Source organism: Xyrauchen texanus, chromosome 23 (assembly GCF_025860055.1).
Source record: "Xyrauchen texanus isolate HMW12.3.18 chromosome 23, RBS_HiC_50CHRs, whole genome shotgun sequence".
Lineage (NCBI taxonomy): Eukaryota > Metazoa > Chordata > Actinopteri > Cypriniformes > Catostomidae > Xyrauchen > Xyrauchen texanus.
In genome coordinates, this window is record NC_068298.1 from 11,520,807 (window position 1) to 11,540,142 (window position 19,336).

General features: G+C 36.3%; 1 protein-coding gene across 2 annotated transcripts in view; it reads right to left on the reverse strand.

Annotated features, from left to right (window-relative positions):
• fam13b (family with sequence similarity 13 member B) overlaps positions 1-3,372 on the reverse strand; it is a 52,150-nt gene extending 48,778 nt beyond the window's left edge. For both annotated transcript variants that reach the window (XM_052154462.1, XM_052154461.1), the window contains exon 1: positions 3,227-3,372. The gene's annotated coding sequence lies outside the window, so the exon portion shown is untranslated. The remainder of the gene's footprint in view (positions 1-3,226) is intronic.
• Positions 3,373-19,336: the final 15,964 nt, after the last annotated feature.

A 19,336-nucleotide genomic window follows, 5' to 3' on the forward strand; every position in this document is an offset into this window, starting at 1 on the left:
TCATGGTGGCGTAGTGACTCGCCTCAATCCAGGTGACGAAGGACACATCTCAGTTGCCTCCGTGCCTGAGACAGTCAATCCGTACACGTGGCTTGTTGAATGTGTTACCGCGGAGATATAGCGCATGTGGTGGCTTCACGCCACCCACCGCAGCATCCACGCACAACTCACCACGTGCCACACCGAGAGCGAACCACATTATAGCGTCCAAAAGGAGGTTACCCCATGTGACTCTACCCTCCCTAGCAACCAGGCCAATTTGGCTTCTTAGAAGAACTGGCTGGAGTCACTCAGCATGCCCTGGGATTCGAACTCACGAACTCCAAGTGTGGTAGTCAGTGTCTTTACTCGCTGAGCTACCCAGGGCCCTGGCCTATTTATTTGTTAAATATCCTCTAGTTACCATGTTGAAGTGCTGTGCTTAACATCCATATATCCCTCTGAAATGTGTCTGATATATATATAATTTCAGTCTAGTTAAACATTATTATAATTTTTATCCTTAACACCAACTAGGCTTGGCATTCAAACAAACAAACAAACAAACCGTCCAACTAGTTGATTATGAAAACTGGTAGTTTAGCACATTTCTAGTTGCAATGGTGTTCTGGGTGACTGCTTACTGGCCTAAGTCAAAAGAGCCCACTCCACAAGATTTCCTTGCCCATTTTAATGTCAACCAAGTGAGAAATCTTAAGCCAGTCACTCCTCAACAGGCCACATTATTTGAGATATCACTCATGTCTGTTGCAAGAAGAGTGGAACGAGTTAGCATGTAGAAAACCTCCAATCACAAAGCTTTGATGTGGGGTGATTAGGTGAGTTCAAGAGAGAAACGAGGTGAACTTGTTAGTAGATGTTTTGCCATATCAGCAATAAACTTGGGCTGAAAAATAGACCAAACAAAAAGTTGTGTGTAGATTTGTTTATCCTTCCCAATGGAGTACCATTTGAATAACCTAAATTTGCAAATATTGATTAATACTGACCAAAAATACAAATGAGGTGAAAGTACCACTACACCATGATGTATCACTTCTGTCACGACAACCAGATGACTATTATGCAACATGTTCAGGAGCTCTAAAATTGTGGGCTATTAAAAACAGAAATTGGTCCCACACATCAATCTTTTTAACAAAATGCAAATACTTCTTTAGAATTATTTAGTTGGTACATTGGTTTGGTTATCATGGTTTCTACTATTAACAGCATCATCATGGAATGAAACTGAGCTGTTTTCTGCTTAGATCTAATCTCATAGCTCTTCTTCGGCCATGCTTCACACCCATCTTGAAATAAGAACCCATTTTCTTAACAAAGGCAACAGGAAGCAAACACAAACTTTCACTTTCGCTATCTGAATGAAATTCAAACCAGTTTCACATGACTGTCATCACTATAACAATAATCACTAAGTTCAAGTTTCAAGACTTGATTTCCACAAGTACATATTACAATATTGAAGCACAGAGTTACAAATGAAAGCATTTAACTGTAATCTATCTTAGAGAACACATATGGTGCTCCAACTGTTTTCATGACAGGCTGTTGGATGAATCTGAAAAAGGTCTGTCAGCCAAGCAGCAATGAAATCTCCTCAAGGACAGGTGGGTTTAGCTGTAATCTCAACAAGACACATTCAGCATGTTTTAAAGGGCAGGTCACCTTATCGCTGTATCCACTGCGGATATGGGGGATAACAACCCCATGTTTACAGAAGGCCACAAGTTATTCAAGTGCACACTTTACTGTTTAGGGACACTGCTAGCAGCCTGGTTTCACTCTGGTGTGAGTGTAAGGGTTTGTCAAGTTTTTCAGACAACCTGTCATGGCTCGTTGGGAGATCCGATTCATTTGTTTTTGCTTGGCCTTGATGCACTACAAAAACAAGCATCTATCACAACAATCTAATAGGAGGGACATAGTCATTGACTTCATATTTCAGTATCACACACGTAGGCCTGGGAAATGTGGTAAAAATCTAACATTATCTCAAAAGAAATAAGATTAATATGATGTCTTTTAGAGATCATGACACCAGAATTAGCTTTTTTTTTTTTTTTTTTTTTTATCTTAGTGTGTGGTACAACAATACACTGTCAAAACCATAAACATGTCCACAATAATTTGGGCAAAACCAAATTAGGGACTGTTCAAGTTAGGACAAGAAGCATACTAATCTTGCAATACCAAAACACACCATAACTGAAAGGTCTTTCATGTTTAAGTTTAGATACAGGAAATAGCCATTGCTTCCACAAAGTATAGCACTATAGTCTTTTATTCAATGAATGAATAGTTGCCACAAATCTAAACACATATGAAAATAAAAGTACTAGTTTTAATGTTTTATGCATTCTAGATAGAAAATGAAATACATTTGCTTCCATTCTGTTTATACAATTCAAATAAAACAAGGTCAACGAATCATTTAAATAATTAAGCTATTTAATAGGCACAATTCCCCCTCAGCTGCTGTTCCAGAAACAGCTCTATACAGGAATCAAGTTTCACATCCCAATTAAACGAAAATGAAGCTATTTTAAGAAACCAACGACCAAGAGGACACACGTTTATTTAAAAAATGTTGGACAGCTCGAACCCCATTAAAACACACACTTATATTTACAGTGAATATACTGACAGGTTAGGATGCATGTTGAACCTTCAACTGTAAAGGATTTAACCCAACATAAAGCTTACAGCATCTTAAAGCGAACACACACACACACACACACACACACACACACACACACACACACACACACACACACACACACACACACACATAAATCCCATTGCAAATTAAATGAACCTATTAAAGATGGTGCAGATGTTGTTGTGTTTATTACATAAATTAAATATTAAATATTTAACACCTTCATAAACCACCTCATTAATAAGAAATGTGTATTTCTACGCTATCGTGTTAGCTTGATAGCTTAGCACTGTCAACATCTATTCCTGCAGCCGCACACATCAGTCGACGCACAAAACAGCTTTTAATCCAGAATGAAAAACATTTATTCTCATTAAATACAAACAGAAAGGAATTAAATGTGTAAGGCATCCACTAACAACATTATACGACCGAAAAAGCGATGAACAATTAATAAATATTTTTTTTAAATATAGGTTGAGTCTCTCTGATGTGATCCCTCAGCTGGCTAACCAGGCAGCTAGCATCCGCTAAAGTCACTCAATCGAAACAATCCGCACTTACCAGGTCAAATCAGACGATAACCGAGACCAAACCGTCTGATTTCACAAGACGTTGGTCCAAAGCCAGGCGATATTAACGATGATAGCAACGGAGACTAGCTACAGTACAGTGTTGAACTGTCTGTAGATTTAGAGGAATGGAGACAGTGATAGTTACACACCCACAGCAGTGCCAGAAACACACTGACCCCGCCCCTCTCTCTCTCTCTCTCTCTCTCTCAAATTGGCTGTATTAGCATGACTGTATACAATGTTGCCAAAGTATTGCGTAATAAACATATTACAAACATAAAAAGACGTATATACAGTAAAAAAAAAATAAAAATTATGACAATAAAATAAAATACACACATATGACAAAGTAAAACACAGAGAGCAATGAGAAAGGGAACAAAAAAGGAAATTAAAATAGCAGTTTGAATAGAGTTGTAATATCATGAGGGGTCAATCTCTCTCCCTCATATGATGACAGGAGGACACATACTGTGCTGCCAGCTGAATAAACTCTACTTTCTCTCCCATAAGATATGAAAGTTTGTCTAGATTGTTTATTTGCTGGAATTCAGGTAGAAAATGAACTATTCGTGTAAAGTACGTTTTTCTAATTGTCTCATATTTTCTGCAGTGAGTGAGGAAGTGCAGATCGTCCTCCACACTCCTTCAGTACAGTGTGAAACACAGTCTACCCTATCTGGATATCCAGTTCTGTCTGTGTCTACCCATCTCTACAGACAGACTGTGCTCACTCAGAACGATACTTTGACAGCTTTCTTTGTTGATAGTCTTTAATATTGATCAGATATGGTGCCAATTTATAATCAGTCTTGATTCTGTTGAAATAGCTTAATTGGTGTACTTGTGTGACTTTGTCATGAATGTATTCATGCTGGGTTATTCTTTCTGTCTGTTTCAGTTTTGCCAGTCTGAACTGGATGGTTGAATTGAGTTTTCTACTAAGTGCAAGGGGTCACTCTCTGGGTGTCCTGCCCTGTGTGTAAAGGCACAGTGTTATCTGGAAGTGTGTCTGACAAATGGAACTTAGCTGCTCTCTTCTGGATTTCAGTGTGGATTTTCAGCCATATAGAAGTATAGGTTTGATGATGCTGTCGACAACTTTCAGCCACAGTTTAATGGGAGGGTTGAGTTTAAATAATTATTTTCTTATAATATAATATGTCCTATGGGCTTTGTCAGTCAGATCTATTATTGCCAAATCAAATTGGTCTGACTCTGGTTTGGTCCATGTTGACTGTAAGGGTCAACTCCTGACAGTACTCCTCCAGCAGGGACAAGCTCTGATGAAGACCCTCTGCTGTGGGAGACAGCAGGACTAAATCATCTGCATACAGTAGACATTTGACCTCAGTGTCATGTAGAGTGAGGCCAGGGATACTGGACTGCTCCAGAGCTGCTGCAAAATCATTTATATAGATGTAAAATAGAGTTGGACCCAGACTGCATCCCTGTCTACTACTCATCTACTACTCATCTACTGTCATCCCTGTCATCTACTGTTCTGTGATTTCTCATTTTGATTGCACATTTACTGTTTGCATATAGGGATTGTATAATATAAAATGTTTTTCCACCAATGCCAATTTGAAGACGTTTGTAAAATAAAACATCATGCCAAATTGAGTCGAATGCTTTTTTTAAAATCTATAAAACATGCATATGTTTCTTTGTCTGCCATTGATGTTTTTGTTCATTAGAGTATGATGAGAATAAATGTGGTCAGATGTGCGCTGTCTTGATAAAAAGCCAATTTATGATTTTATTTATGATGTTGTGTTTTGAAATGAATGTGACTCTCTCTCTCTCTCTCTGAGAGATATATATATATAAGCATAGCCCTAATTCTTTTGGGGACACAACTGTTTCCAGAACATTCCACTAACTTATTATTTTATATATAGGAACAGGATTTTGCATATATGACCATTGTTTTACCTGACATTTGCATGTGGAGAAAATCAAGATAAAACAAGATTATTAAAAAGTCATGTTCTATGCAGCCCCAAATTCCATAATTAATTCAACTGAACACAAAACCGGTTTCTGATGTAATGCAGCACGTGTTTATTAAGTGCTATGTTAATATCTTAATAGGATAAAAAAAAAAAAAAAAAACTGATTTACAATTTAAATAACACAATTCTCAGTGTTTTAAAGGGGTCAAAACAGTAAATTAATTTATGTTCAGCCCCACCCAGTGTTTTCTCACACACTTACAAATAAACTGAAACTTGCATTTTTTTTTTTTTTTGCTATTCTATTCTGCCTGTTGAATTTCTTCTTCTTCTTCTTCTTTTCCATTCCTTCCCTTTCCCCATCTGTATGTTTCCCCATCTGTATGTATCCGTATCTGTATATAACAAAAGGTGTCTTTTTTTTTTGTGTCAGTTTTGTTGTTAAATGTTTAAAATTAAACCCTGTCTTGACTGTAAATTGCATGTTTTTCAGAAGTATGGTTGAGAAGATATAAGTAATATTCTATATCCTGTATGCCATGTGACAGATCTTCGGAGCATGTTGAAATTATTCTTCACCCCGCCTTCCCACACCTGAAATGCTGTCGATTGAGCTTAATATTTATTGAACCTGAAATATTCCTTTAATGTTACTTACATGGTGTTGTGGTTGTCCACGTTTTGAAATGTCTTCCCGTGGTAATATTACACATGCACTCCTGGTTATGGAAGCAGATTGTGTAAACGAAATGTACACACAATTCAAGCAATATGTTAATATGTAGTAAATCAGGCTGAATATATTAGGAGGTAAATTAATTAAGTTAGCCTACAATAACGAGCAGAACTATATATTCACATTTCAGCACTGTTGCACAGACAGCGACTCACTTAAGAAGCACTTAAAACGCATCCTTGCACTTAAATGATTCGTTACGGGAGCTGTCCAGTCCAAAGTTGCTGATCACTTTGGCCAGTATATCCAGGTGTTTGTCTTCTCTAAATGAAAATAAGGTGGAAATACTATCAAACATGGATGTTGTTTGTAACCTTGTCGAGGCGCCAACCTTTATTAACTATTACAGAATTTAATGAAAGAAATAATGATGGCTTTTGTAAGACAGTTTCAGATGTATTGATGCTCAATCATTGAGATTAATGAAAGTGACACAATAAATGCATGTAACGTGAATGTACGCTATGTGAATCGTAAGGGGCTCTTAAAAGTTGTGTTCCTTTGGCAGGAAACTGAACAAATGCACATAGAACAGTATTAAAATGACGGGCATCATCAGTATTGAACTGCTCATAGACCTGTTTAAATATTAATAGATCATCTAGTTAGTTGAAGTTACTGTGTACATAGCCTTACTGACATTATGCATAATGCATTTTGTTACTGTCTTGTAAAAAGACTATAGGCGAGCCTATTTGAACCTGCCACTGGAGGAAGAAAGAAGAGGAGGATGAAGAGAGCGAGAGAGAGAGAGAGAGAGAGAGCGATAGAGAGGATATCTCATTACACACTCTCACTTTAATATGTTAACCATATTTTAATTATTAATTAAGGCATATTTATTTAAGTTTTGAACTGCATGGCCATTACTCATATATGTCTTCATAATAAGAAAGTGTTGTCTTTCTATTGCCATTTGATTAGGATATAATTATGCTTATCAACGGTGGCTAATATAATGTAATAGGCCTACTGTATTACGTGTCTTGTAAATTTAGACCTGCACGTCGCATGTGCAGACTGCCTATTGATTTCATAGCAATTTGTCAACACACTTTCCCCTCTGAAATAGTTTACAATGGCTTTCCAATGATCAAAATCTATTAGTACAATTTGTTAAATGTCCCATTGTCTTTGATAAACTGTGAAAGATGCCAGAAAGATATGTTTAAGTTAAACTTAATGGATTTAAGAGCGGTTAAAAGCTCTCGTTAATTTACGAACATTTTTACAAATTACTTAGATAACGATGCTTCTGGGAAACGCGTTTTAGAGATTATGTACTTAAGTGTTAGGCTACTAACGTTCAATTTAGTGCTTCGGGAAACCCTACCAATAACCTCTAAGATCAATCGTTATTGGGAAACCAGGGCCCAGTTTCCCAATAACGATTATCCTTAGCTGTTAAGAGCATTTTCTTCAAGAGCTTTTACGAATGGTCGTTATTTTTTTATTAAATTATTATTATTATTATTTTTTTTTTACATGCGTTTCACAAAACTGCACTTCACATGAACGCGCGAGGAAGGCCGCATGCTAGGTAGGATGCATCCTTTAAGTGCTATAGAAAGTCACTGTAAAATTTGCTAAAAGTACTCAAATGTGAGTGTTTTGTCGCTTGTCATCGCACCTTTATAAAATTTGCGCATAACTTTATAAATACTTATAATTTACCTCACAGGGAAATGTTTAGGCTACATTTATTTTCTAGAACATTCAATCTAATTAACTACATAATTAAAATGTGGTTTGTGATCATTTTTGGCAAAATTTGAAATTCTGTGGTTCGAGGTGCTTCCAGGGTCAGTGAAGACATGTTAAGAATGCGGTGAGCCACTGAGTCCTTATGAATGTATCTGTCTCGTTTGGAAGGCTTCCTGCTAGGTAGGACGCGTCCTTTGCACGCTGCAGTATACCGAGTGTCCTCCTTTAAACAAGCCTCGTTTAAACTAGACGGCCTTCGTAGGACAAACGGAAACAGAACGTAACATGGTTGCTACGACAGCACGCCACTCTTTAACAAGCGCGAGCGCTTTGAGTGAGAAGGAAACAAAGTCCCTCTGGAAGGGAATGCATGAGGTAAAATTTAGGAGAGTTATAATGCCGTAAAGAAAAAAGACAATAGATTTTACAGGTGTACTTTTAGTCTAATACTTTATTTTAATTATATATTAATATAGTTATACATATTATGTACTCTGCACCCATCTACTAAGGTACTTCAACATGGGAATTAACATTCCTTGCGTTTGAATGTCATATTTACAGGCGTCATTTTGTAGACATTTCCGTTGAAGCAAAGAATTGTGGGTTGTGAGGTGCCCACGAAGGATACACCTCTTGCATCCTCCGAAGTCCCGTAAAAGAATACTGCATTCAAAGTGTCCTACTCGCTTTACTGAAACGAGACAGCCTCGATGACCTATGCGGCAGACAAATGCGACCTCCAGAGGACGCATCCTTCCAAACGAGACACAGAAGTGACTGAGAGGAATATGAAGAGATTGTAGAAGACGAGGAAAGTGGGAAGAAGGCAGACGCAAACAACACGTTTAGTTAGACGCGGGAACTCCGTATTATGGCGCTTACTCCGTGCCAAAATCAAACATTGTATGGCGCTTACTCCGTGCCAAAATCAAACATTGTATGGCGCTTACTCCGTGCCAAAATCAAACATTGTATGGCGCTTACTCCGTGCCAAAATCAAACATTCGACCGACCGATCGAACGTCTATCCGAACGTCTTGTACTTTTGAGCGTCTTACCGAGCGGGTTGACCCACGTGACGACCTGACGTGACGTCAACGTCTTGAAAATAGCAGTTTTTTAACCATGCAAGTATCCAAGCTAATGTGTAAAGACTATAAATGGACATTAAAGGCAATACATATAAATATTGTACCCCTAAAACAACACTAAAACATTTCTCCTGAATCCTGTGCATGTGAGGCTATGTGTTTTACTTTCAAAGAGCAGAAATACTGTAGGCTAGCCTATATACAGTCATTCAATAGTCTTAATTTGACCAATATAATCAATTTAACTAGTTTTTATTGTTCATTTTATTGCCCAATGTACAATGTTCTCACAGTCCATAAAAGAAAGCACTCCCAAATTAATAAATGTAGCCTTTCATTTAAAAAGAAGGTTTTCATAAATATATATTATATTTATATATTTGGAAATACAGCTAGACCTAGCCTATATAGAATATCCATTTATACACACACACACACACACACATTTATATTTTAAACTGTTGTGACCTGTGAATCTACAGTTTAAAATATTTGCAGAACTTAAAAAAAAAAAGCTAAGTACAATTTATTGTAATAATATTGTTACTGAAAGTTTTATATAGCATAATTAAAATAATTTACTTTTCCAACAAATGTTACAAGTCCAGTACTGTCATGGTGCTCTTCGGTCACTTTTGACCAAACAATTTTCTGTTTAGAATTTTTAAATTCACAATTATACACAAATGAACTGGTAGGGCTATTACCACACAGCATAATTGAGTCACAAGACTGAAATAAGAGGTGGAAATGAGATCAGATCCAGATGGATTAAGCTGTGATAAAATATTTGCTGTTTATTTTTTATTTATTGATTTTTTCTGTTATGTGTAACAAAATGCTTTCTCTGTATTCAGGTTTGACTGTAATAATAGCCTAATGCAAATATATATTTTTTTATTGACTCTTGTGTGCATGATCTGAAAGCACTGTTTGATTTTGAGCACAGATAAAATGGTTTTGAGTCTTTTTTTTTTCTTTTTTTTTTTTAAAGAAGAGTCAGATGTTCTCTGAATGTAGTTTGAAAATTTCGTTTTGTGTTTAAGGTTTTAAAAAATTAATGATGTTTCCAAGAAATTTGTTTTAGCAATTCAGGAAACCTGTAGGCTAATATATTAAAAACATTCATACTATTTTATTTTTTATACATAGGCTATCACACAGATAACAAACTAATAAAAAGTTAATCTAATCAAGCATAATGTCAGTCTTAATAAAATTACTAAATTATCATAATCTTTCACAAATAGACATCATAAATGTTAAAGTGGAAAGGTTTATTTAAAAAATTTGTATAACAGTTCTAATATTACATATAGACATAGTCAGCTGAATATAATTTACTTTGTAATTAAGGTTCGTTGATTTTCATGTCTGCCACATATAAACAATGAGCCAAAACTAAATTATTGATCATTTTCATAAAATCATATGTAACACGTTCCTACGTGTGCTGACGTGTTGTTAACACGTTCCTATGGCGACCGGTCGGAAGTGCGAGTAACCGATCGTCATCCCAACGTGTTGTTTACGTGTGAAGACACGTTGTAACACGTTTGTGTTTTTCTTACCTTAGTTTAACTTCTTATGCTTCTATTGTGTCCTCTAACTAGTCCACATTTGATTAGTGCAATGGCTGATGGCTTAGAAAGTTATGTGCGGTGTAGGCTATTATTAAAGTTAAATATAGCAGAGGCTAAATATTATTGACAAATCTGGCATGCTTTAACGGCTATTTCGGAAAAGCACGATATTATACATAATTTTTATATATCTCCCATTAAATCGGAAGGTTTAGGAATAGATCTAATTTCGAATGTGTCTTATTTAATAGAAATACTCTCTACCATATTCAAATGCAGCGAAAACTGCAATCAGTATCCCATCTGCTTTGCCTAAATATAAAAATCATAGACAATGAATCATTTAAAGTAGGCTACATAAAATATCCTGACCATTTATATCAGACAAATTGACATATCAAATGCAAAGCCGGCCTACATGTCTACTTTATGATACCCTTAAGAGTGTAAGAGATAAATTCAACGTAGACAAGTGTACTGTGTATTGATAATCTTATCAGACCATTTCTCTTCGTTAACTGTAAAATTGGCGAGAATAATATAATTTTTTTTTTTTGAAAGTAGCCTAGGCCTATTCTTTCTGCATGCCATTTTTTTTCTTCTTATAGTTCAATAATCAAAATTGTTACGTTAGGATGGCTATTTGTGTCATGGTGCTAAAACAAGCCTGCTGAGGCAGCTCGTGTTGACATGCAAGTTAAATTTATTCTCTTAACTTCTCTCTATTTACCATATCACCACAAATAGCGTAATCAAATAACCAATTTACAAATAAGCTATTATTTGAAGGATATAGATTTCTCTTAATATAACAGTTATTCAAAAATATTTTTTGTCTGCTTGCACATGATTGCATAGCAAAATATGTTAGAGCGGAGATATGTTTTACTTGTAATACAACTATGATTTACAATGGCATGTTTTTCTTTTTAGTAAAAGTGCATGTAAAAAATAACATCAATATTTTGCCTGATAAGGACAAATAGATATGGTTGATAATAAAACATTTACCAGAGAATTATAAAAATCGCAGATTAGTAACAACGGTTTGAACATGCGCTGCATGTCTGTCAACAAAAATAAAATAGATTATATTTCATCTATAAAAAAAGTCGTTTCATTTCAATTGTTTCCAATAAAGAGCTGCAATCTCTATGGATGTGATATAAATGCATTTTTAAGTTAAGTTTAAGGGTAAGGGCAGGGATTAGTATTAAAATCATGCTTTTGTATTTATGACATCAAGGCTACTTTATTTGTTCATAGACGGAAGTAATTTAAAATGTTATTTGTGTATTGTAGGCTAGCTAGCCTACTTTTCAGTAGCTATAATAGGCCTACAGAGAATGTCCGTAGACGGGCTTTGGCCTACAGCAAAACTACAGCTCATCCAAGGATATTTTACGGAGCTGTCAACACTGGAAACTCCGACGGCATGCAGTCAGTTGATCGAACACCCAATTTATAAATAAAATGTATGTTATTAATAAATTGTATACTATTATCAATGTACAAGACTACAAGTTTCAGTGCTTGTGTTTCCGCCCGTTTTATTCGTTGCACCCGCTTCGGAAAATTGCATTATCTAATTTAGATTAATCAATATTCAGGAATTGGCCGGGTTTTTTCCCTCCAACGTGAATAAGAACCGTGAAAAAAATTGCTTATACAGAAACATAAATTAGGATTAAGATAATTATTATATATTATAATGATTATATAGCCTATTATATATATATTAGTCTCTAACATACTATTATTAGCACTCTTTCTAATGTCAAAATATGCAATCTTTCAGAAGTCTTTATAGGCCTACATTAACAAGGATTTGGGACGATTATAATGCCATGCTGCAAACCACTTTAATAATATGTTTACAAGATGAGAACAGGAGAGACAGTGAAAATTCATGTTAGAAACAGTGACTCTCTCTCTCTCTGACAGAAGAAATGTATATATCAGAGTTCATCTATCAGAGTAGCCTATCCAAAACCATCAACAGCTTGTTATGTTACAGTAACTCAGCCCACGAGTCAGCGGAGGCAGCAAAGGCAATTTCAGAAGGAAGAAAACGAAATCATGAACAAAGTCTATTGAATAATCTTAACTGCGTCTTTCTCAATGTGTTACCAATGGTAACTTACCATGAAAAGTGAATGGGCAATTAATGACAACATGGTCCCATATGGCATTGAAAACTTTTAAATTAAAATCATTTTTCTTATATCTTTTAACTCTTACTTGTAAAACAATATATCAGACAATATATAATTAATCAGTTTGACAGAAAAAAGCTTACCACTGTATGTATGTACAGTTACAATAGGTGAGTTTGGTGTTTGAAACATTAGAGTCATGAAATACAGAGAAAGTCATGATATACAGGTGGTATCTTTTTCAGTTCATCCCTCAGAAAGACTTAGAATAGGCCTAGCCTACAACACCTTTTTTTCAAAGGCTTATTCAGGGAAGTGCAGCAGAATGCAGGAAATGGTTGAGTATTTTAGGTAAAACATCTGTATTTAGTGCCTTTAATGTCCATGTATAGTCTTTACACATTAGCTTGGATACTTGCATGGTTAAAAAACTGCTATTTTCAAGACGTTGACGTCACGTCAGGTCGTCACATGGGTCAACCCGCTCGGTAAGACGCTCAAAAGTACAAGACGTTCGGATAGACGTTCGATCGGTCGGTCGGTCGGTCGAATGTTTGATTTTGGCACGGCGTAAGCGCCATACTCCGTGCCAAAACCAAGCGTCCGATCGACCGTCCGAACGTGTAACCGAACATCTTGTGCTTTGAGCACCCAGTTGCCAACTAGTTTCAATGGAAAGTAGCTAAAGCATACTTGGAAAGTCGCTAAATGTAACACATTTGTGATGTCACCACGTCTCATTTGCATTTTGCATAGTGTCTGCATTTTACATGTGTTTGCTTCTCTGTGCTTACCTTACTACTGTAATACCCTATTAATTCCCTATATCAATCAATCACTCAAAGAGAAAGTTAGAAGCAGAAATATTTGTGATTGTATTGTGTGTGTATTCAAATGTAGCAAAATGTAAAGTATGTGTTTGAAAGTACAGTGAACAGAGTTGTTTAAGTAACTGTTTGAATTCAGAGAGTTCAGAAACAGGAATGTACAACCATCTAAAAATCTCCTGTGATTAAGTGCATGAAAAGAATAAAAATAAACTGTCAAATTAAACTCTTTAAATGTAAAACTAAAGGGGAGCAAACAGTACAGATTTGTGATTGGTCCTCTGTCTGTGCTGCTCCGCCTTCTCGCCTGCTCACCTCTCTATTGCCCTGTCCCAAATGGCGCACTTCATGCGGACTTTCGGTCTCGTGGACTTAAATTGCGCGTGCTCGCTGAGTCTACGAATCCGTAGGCCGTCCCATTTAGCATTTTAACGCTCTGAAGTGTGCTCAGCAGCGCCCCCTTTGTACCCTTGAAGCGGTCTTCCGCGAAGCCCGCATAGATCCAGGCTTCACGCACTTCAAGTACCCAGGAGTCCTTGCGAAAGGCCAATCAGACAACTGGTGTGAAGAGCGCTTTAAGCTCACGGACACAGACAATTGATAACATGGCTGAGAAGAAAATATTTAAGTGTAAGTATCATTATGGTTTTTATGACTGTGTACATTTTACCAGTTGTTACCTACAGTTTATACAAACATTATGGTCATCGACCAGTGGTTGATGTCTCAAACATAGTAATAAGCGCTGAATAATAGGCTGATCGCATAACGATTCATTATATAGAACCGAATGGCAGGGCTTTACTGAGTCATATGTAAATGAAGTATGGATATTTAAACCTGTAAATTAAAAACGACATAAAAAAAACAAGGTACACATAAAAAATATAAAATACATACATATATATATATATATATATATATATATATATATATATATATATATATATATATAAAGAAAAAAGAAAATTAAACAGTAAATCAAATAATAATGACTTAATGCATTAACGACTTTTAACAAGTTATATGTTTATCTACAAAGTCAATAACATTTACTTGCTTACCCTTTCCTCCGTAACATCAGCATTTGTATGCATGAAAAATAATATTGTCTTATACGACGTCGGAGCGTATAAATGTGATTTCTCTGCATGGCAAGCCATCTCGCAAACACAATAGTAAAAACAACAACAATAGGCAGCATATTTCCCCGAACCGAACCTGCAGCTCCTGTCCAACAATAACCACGCTTCACGATCGAGTCTGTCCCAAAAATACTTCTCAATGCGCCCTTGTGGACTTGCGCGAGGGGCCCTATAAGTCTGCACTACATGACGTCACCGAAGTGTGGACTCTGAGGAAGTCCACAAGTCCGGAGTGTGCCATTTGGGACAGGGCCTATCTGTCAGTTTCACTGAACAGAGTAGACGCAGAGAGAGGTGTGCCTCCGAGTCCGGATAAGAAAGCAAGACAACGCGCTCGCGGGGCAGTATTGGCGACGTTCTTCTAAGGAAGTAGCTAAGGTTTGTCCAAAAAGTCGCTAGATTTGTCGCTAGTCGCTTTTTTGAATAAATGTGTGTGTGTGTGTATATATATATATATATATATATATATATATATATATATATATATATATATATATATATATATATATATATATATATATATATATATTATTGTATGAATTTTTCATATTGTTATTTGTCAAATTGTTTAATTTTATGTAGTGTGTTATACTGTCTCACAGGTTAGAGATAAAGACTTTCAATTTCAAGGTCTTCAATGTCATGGGACGGTGTCGTGAAAAAGTAACTGTCCATTGACTTTGCATGGTATAGTAACACTTGTTGAATTAGTGCTGGTCGAAGGAAGTCAGACTGAGCATTGAGAAATACACAATTAAGACTATTCAATAAACTCTGCTCATTTTTACTACCAATTCGTCTCCTGCCGCCTTCTGTATTCCCCCTGGTGATTCTTGGGCTGGTAGGAGAGTGAGTTAACATAACAAGCTGTTCATGTTGACTGGTTTTGGATATCAGACAGAACTCTGATATATTGATATCTTCTGATGGAAAGAGAGGTCTTGTGAACAGTGGATCGAACATGCATTTTCACTGCCTCATGTTTTCATATTCTAAGCATATCATTGCATACTGTACATGGCATCACATCTCTGTCTATAGGCTATATACATAGGCGGTGGGTGAACGAATTGCAGGGTAATGGTACATAAAATAAATAGCATTGAAAATACAAATAATTTTTTTCCATCTGAATCCATACATTCATTTCAAGATTTTCCAATTACAGGTACTGCCTACTGTACAACGGTCACACTCCATAAAACACTCCAAATTAATAAATGGTTGATTATTGTTATTTGTACTTACACCATCATATTTTCATATTGATAATCATACATCTCAAATTGATGCCTATCAATCCATCATCCTTTATATATTCAGTCTTTTTATTAGGGCTTGGTATCACCAGATAACTCACGATATGATACGTATCACCATACATATGTCGCGATTTGATATATCATGATACATCACAATATCATGATTCAATTCAGTTACGATTCACAAGCTCTTGTTTCAATTCCAGATAATTGAAGTATATTTCAGTTGTAATGTCAATATTTGCTCATATGTGTAAGAAATGAGGAATGCCACTCTTATTTAGGCAATCTGCTTAATCTTTAATGAACTGTTGGACATGATATTAATACACACACACACACACACACCAAAATAAAAAAATACAAATACTGATACTGGGATTGATAAGAAAATAAAAGCATGAGAAAAAGTATCATGATATATTGATATTTGATTGTATTGGCACAACTCTACTCTTTATCCCTCCTTCCAGGAAATCTAGAGAATCTCCAGATGATGTCATGGGCAGTTTTAAGAGAGCCTTTAGAGACATCTTTCACAGTTTCTTGGCCAGACAACCTTTCCTTCTCCTGGATCTCTTTCTTCTGAGCCTCCAAAGTTTTGTCTGTAAAACATATTCTTACATTCCCCCATTTTCTGTTGTATATTTATGTTTACTACATTTACTTCAATCATTGGTGACATTTATGTTTAACTTTTCTAATCTAAGAATATTACATATACATTTAACATTTGAAATATAATCTAAGTATATATGTTTATATTCTAAAACAGGAACAGTTTAAAGCATTCCAAACACTGTTAACTCTTTTATCTTTGGGATTACACAAAAAAAAAAAAAAAAGCTGTAAGTGGAAGTATCTTGTTTCACCAACAAAGGCTCACATTTCAAGGTTAGGGCTCCGTTTCAATATTATTCTACAAATGAACAAATTGACGCCATCTTCTGGGCAATCAAAAGTACTACAGTATTTCACATATTTCAATTAAGGTAAACTACAGTACATAAAACTTGTAAGTTATAAATGGTATAATATCATAAGATAAAAATATTATAAACTTATCAGTTCATATATAAGTAAAATATGTAAAGCTTTGTATTAAACCAAATCTTATATTATTGCCTTCTTATGATAAATTGGTTTTGCAATGTTCCTCACTTGTAAGTTGCTTTAACTTACAAGTAAATGTAAAAAAAAAAAACATGGTCCTTGCATTTTTCTCATTATCCACGAATATATATGGATAATGAACTACTGTTCAAATGTTTAGGGTCACTTACTCATTCTTTATTTATATATTGTATCACATTTTAGAATAATATTAAAGTCATCACAACTATGGAACATTAGAAATGGAAATTTGGGAATTATTTGTGACACAAAAATCCAAAACAAATCAAAACTACGTTATATTTTAGCAACTTCAAAATGGCCACACTTTGCCTAGATTTTGCAGGAATGTACTCATGACATTTTCTCAACCAACTTCTTGAGGAATCACCCTGGGATGCTTTTTAAACAGTATTGAAGGAGTTCCCATATGCTGGGCACTTAGTGGCTGCTTTTTTTTAAATTTTAGATCCAAGTCATCCATTTCAAAAACTTTTTTTTAAAATAATATTTTAGTTTTGTAATTAAATACATTAATATGTTGATACAATTACATTTTTCTCTATATTAACCAAATTTCAAAGATTTTTAAGATCATGAGAAACATTTCAGGCAAGTGACCCCAAGCTTTAGAATGGTAGTGTGTGTGTGTGTGTGTGTGTGTGTATATATATATGTATATATATATAATTTATTAATTTTTTCATGGAATGTGGTATGTAAGTCTTTTCAAAATTATCAGAGAAAGTAATGATAGACATGTAGTAGCTTGTTTATAGCTATCAGTTCATAACTCAGAAAGACTTAGAATAGCCTATAACCCCTTTCTCTAAATAATTATTAAGGGAGGTGCAGCAGGACACAGGAAAAATGGTTGAGTATTGTTTTAGGTATAAAATATCTACATTTAGTGCCTGTACTGTCCATTTATAGTCTTTAAACAATAGCTTGGCTCCTTACTTTACAACTAGTTTTGAGACGTTGACATCACATCAGGACATCACATGAGTCACCTGCAGTGTAAGACGCTCAAAGCACAATACGTTCGTTCAGCTGTTCGGTCGGTCTGTTGGTTGGACGCTTGGGTTTCCCGCTGTAAACGACACGTCAAATGAGATGTTCAGTGAGATGCAAACAACACATTCTGTGAGTCGTTCAGAGAGCGCAAAGGACACATTCTTTGAGACGTTCAGTGAGACGTAAATGGCAAGTCCAGTGAGACGTTCAGTGAGACGTAAATGACAAGTCCAGTGAGACGTTCAGTGAGATGCAAAGACATGTCCAGCGACACGTTCAGTCAGATGCAAACGCCACGTCCAGTGAGACGTTCTGTGAGACACAAACGACAAGTCCAGTGACACGTTCAGTGAGACGCAAACAACACGTCCAGTGAGATGTTCCGTGAGACACAAACGACACGTCCAGTTAGATTTTTAGTGAGACATTCGGTGAGATGCAAAGACATGTCCAGCAACACATTCAGTGAGACGCAAACAACACGTTCAGTTAGATGTTCAGTTATACGCAAACGACAAGTCCAGTGAGACGTTCAGTGAGACACAAACAACACGTCCAGTGAGATGTTCAGTGAGATGCAAACGACAAGTCCAGTGAGACGTTCAGTGAGACGCAAACAACACGTCCAGTGAGATGTTCCGTGAGACACAAACAACACGTCCAGTGAGATGTTCAGTGAGATGCAAACGACATGTTTAGTGAGACGTTCAGTGAGACACAGACGACACGTCCAGTGAGACGTTCAGTGAGATGCAAACCACACGTCCAGTGAGACATTCAGTGAGACGACACGTCCAGTAAGATGCAAAGACATGTCCAGTAAGACATTCAGTGAGACGCAGACGACACGTCCACTGAGACGTTCAGTGAGATGCAAACAACATGTCTAATGAGATGCAAATCACACGTCCAGTGAGATGTTCAGTGAGATGCAAACGACACGTTCAGTGAGACATTCATTGAGACACAGATGACACATCTAGTGAGACGTTCAGTGAGACGCAGATGAGATGTTCAGTGAGATGCAAAGACATGTTCAGTGAGACGCAATCGACACGTCCAATGAGACGCAAACATCAAGACCCGTGAGACATTCAGTGAGACGCAAACGACACGTCCAGTGAGACGCAAACATCAAGTCCTGTGAGACATTCAGTGAGACTCAAACGGCACGTCCAGTGAGACGCAAACATCAAGTCCAGTGAGACGTTAAGTGAGATGCAAAGACATGTCGAGCACACATTCAGTAAGACACAAATGACACGTCCAGTTACATTTTTAGTGAGACATTCGGTGAGATGCAAAGACATGTCCAGCGACACATTCAGTGAGACGCAAACAACACGTTCAGTGAGATGTTCAGTTAGACGCAAACGACAAGTCCAGTGAGACGTTCAGTGAGACGCAAACAACACGTCCAGTGAGATGATCAGTGAGATGCAAACGACATGTTCAGTGAGACACAGACGACACGTCCAGTGAGACGTTCAGTGAGATGCAAACC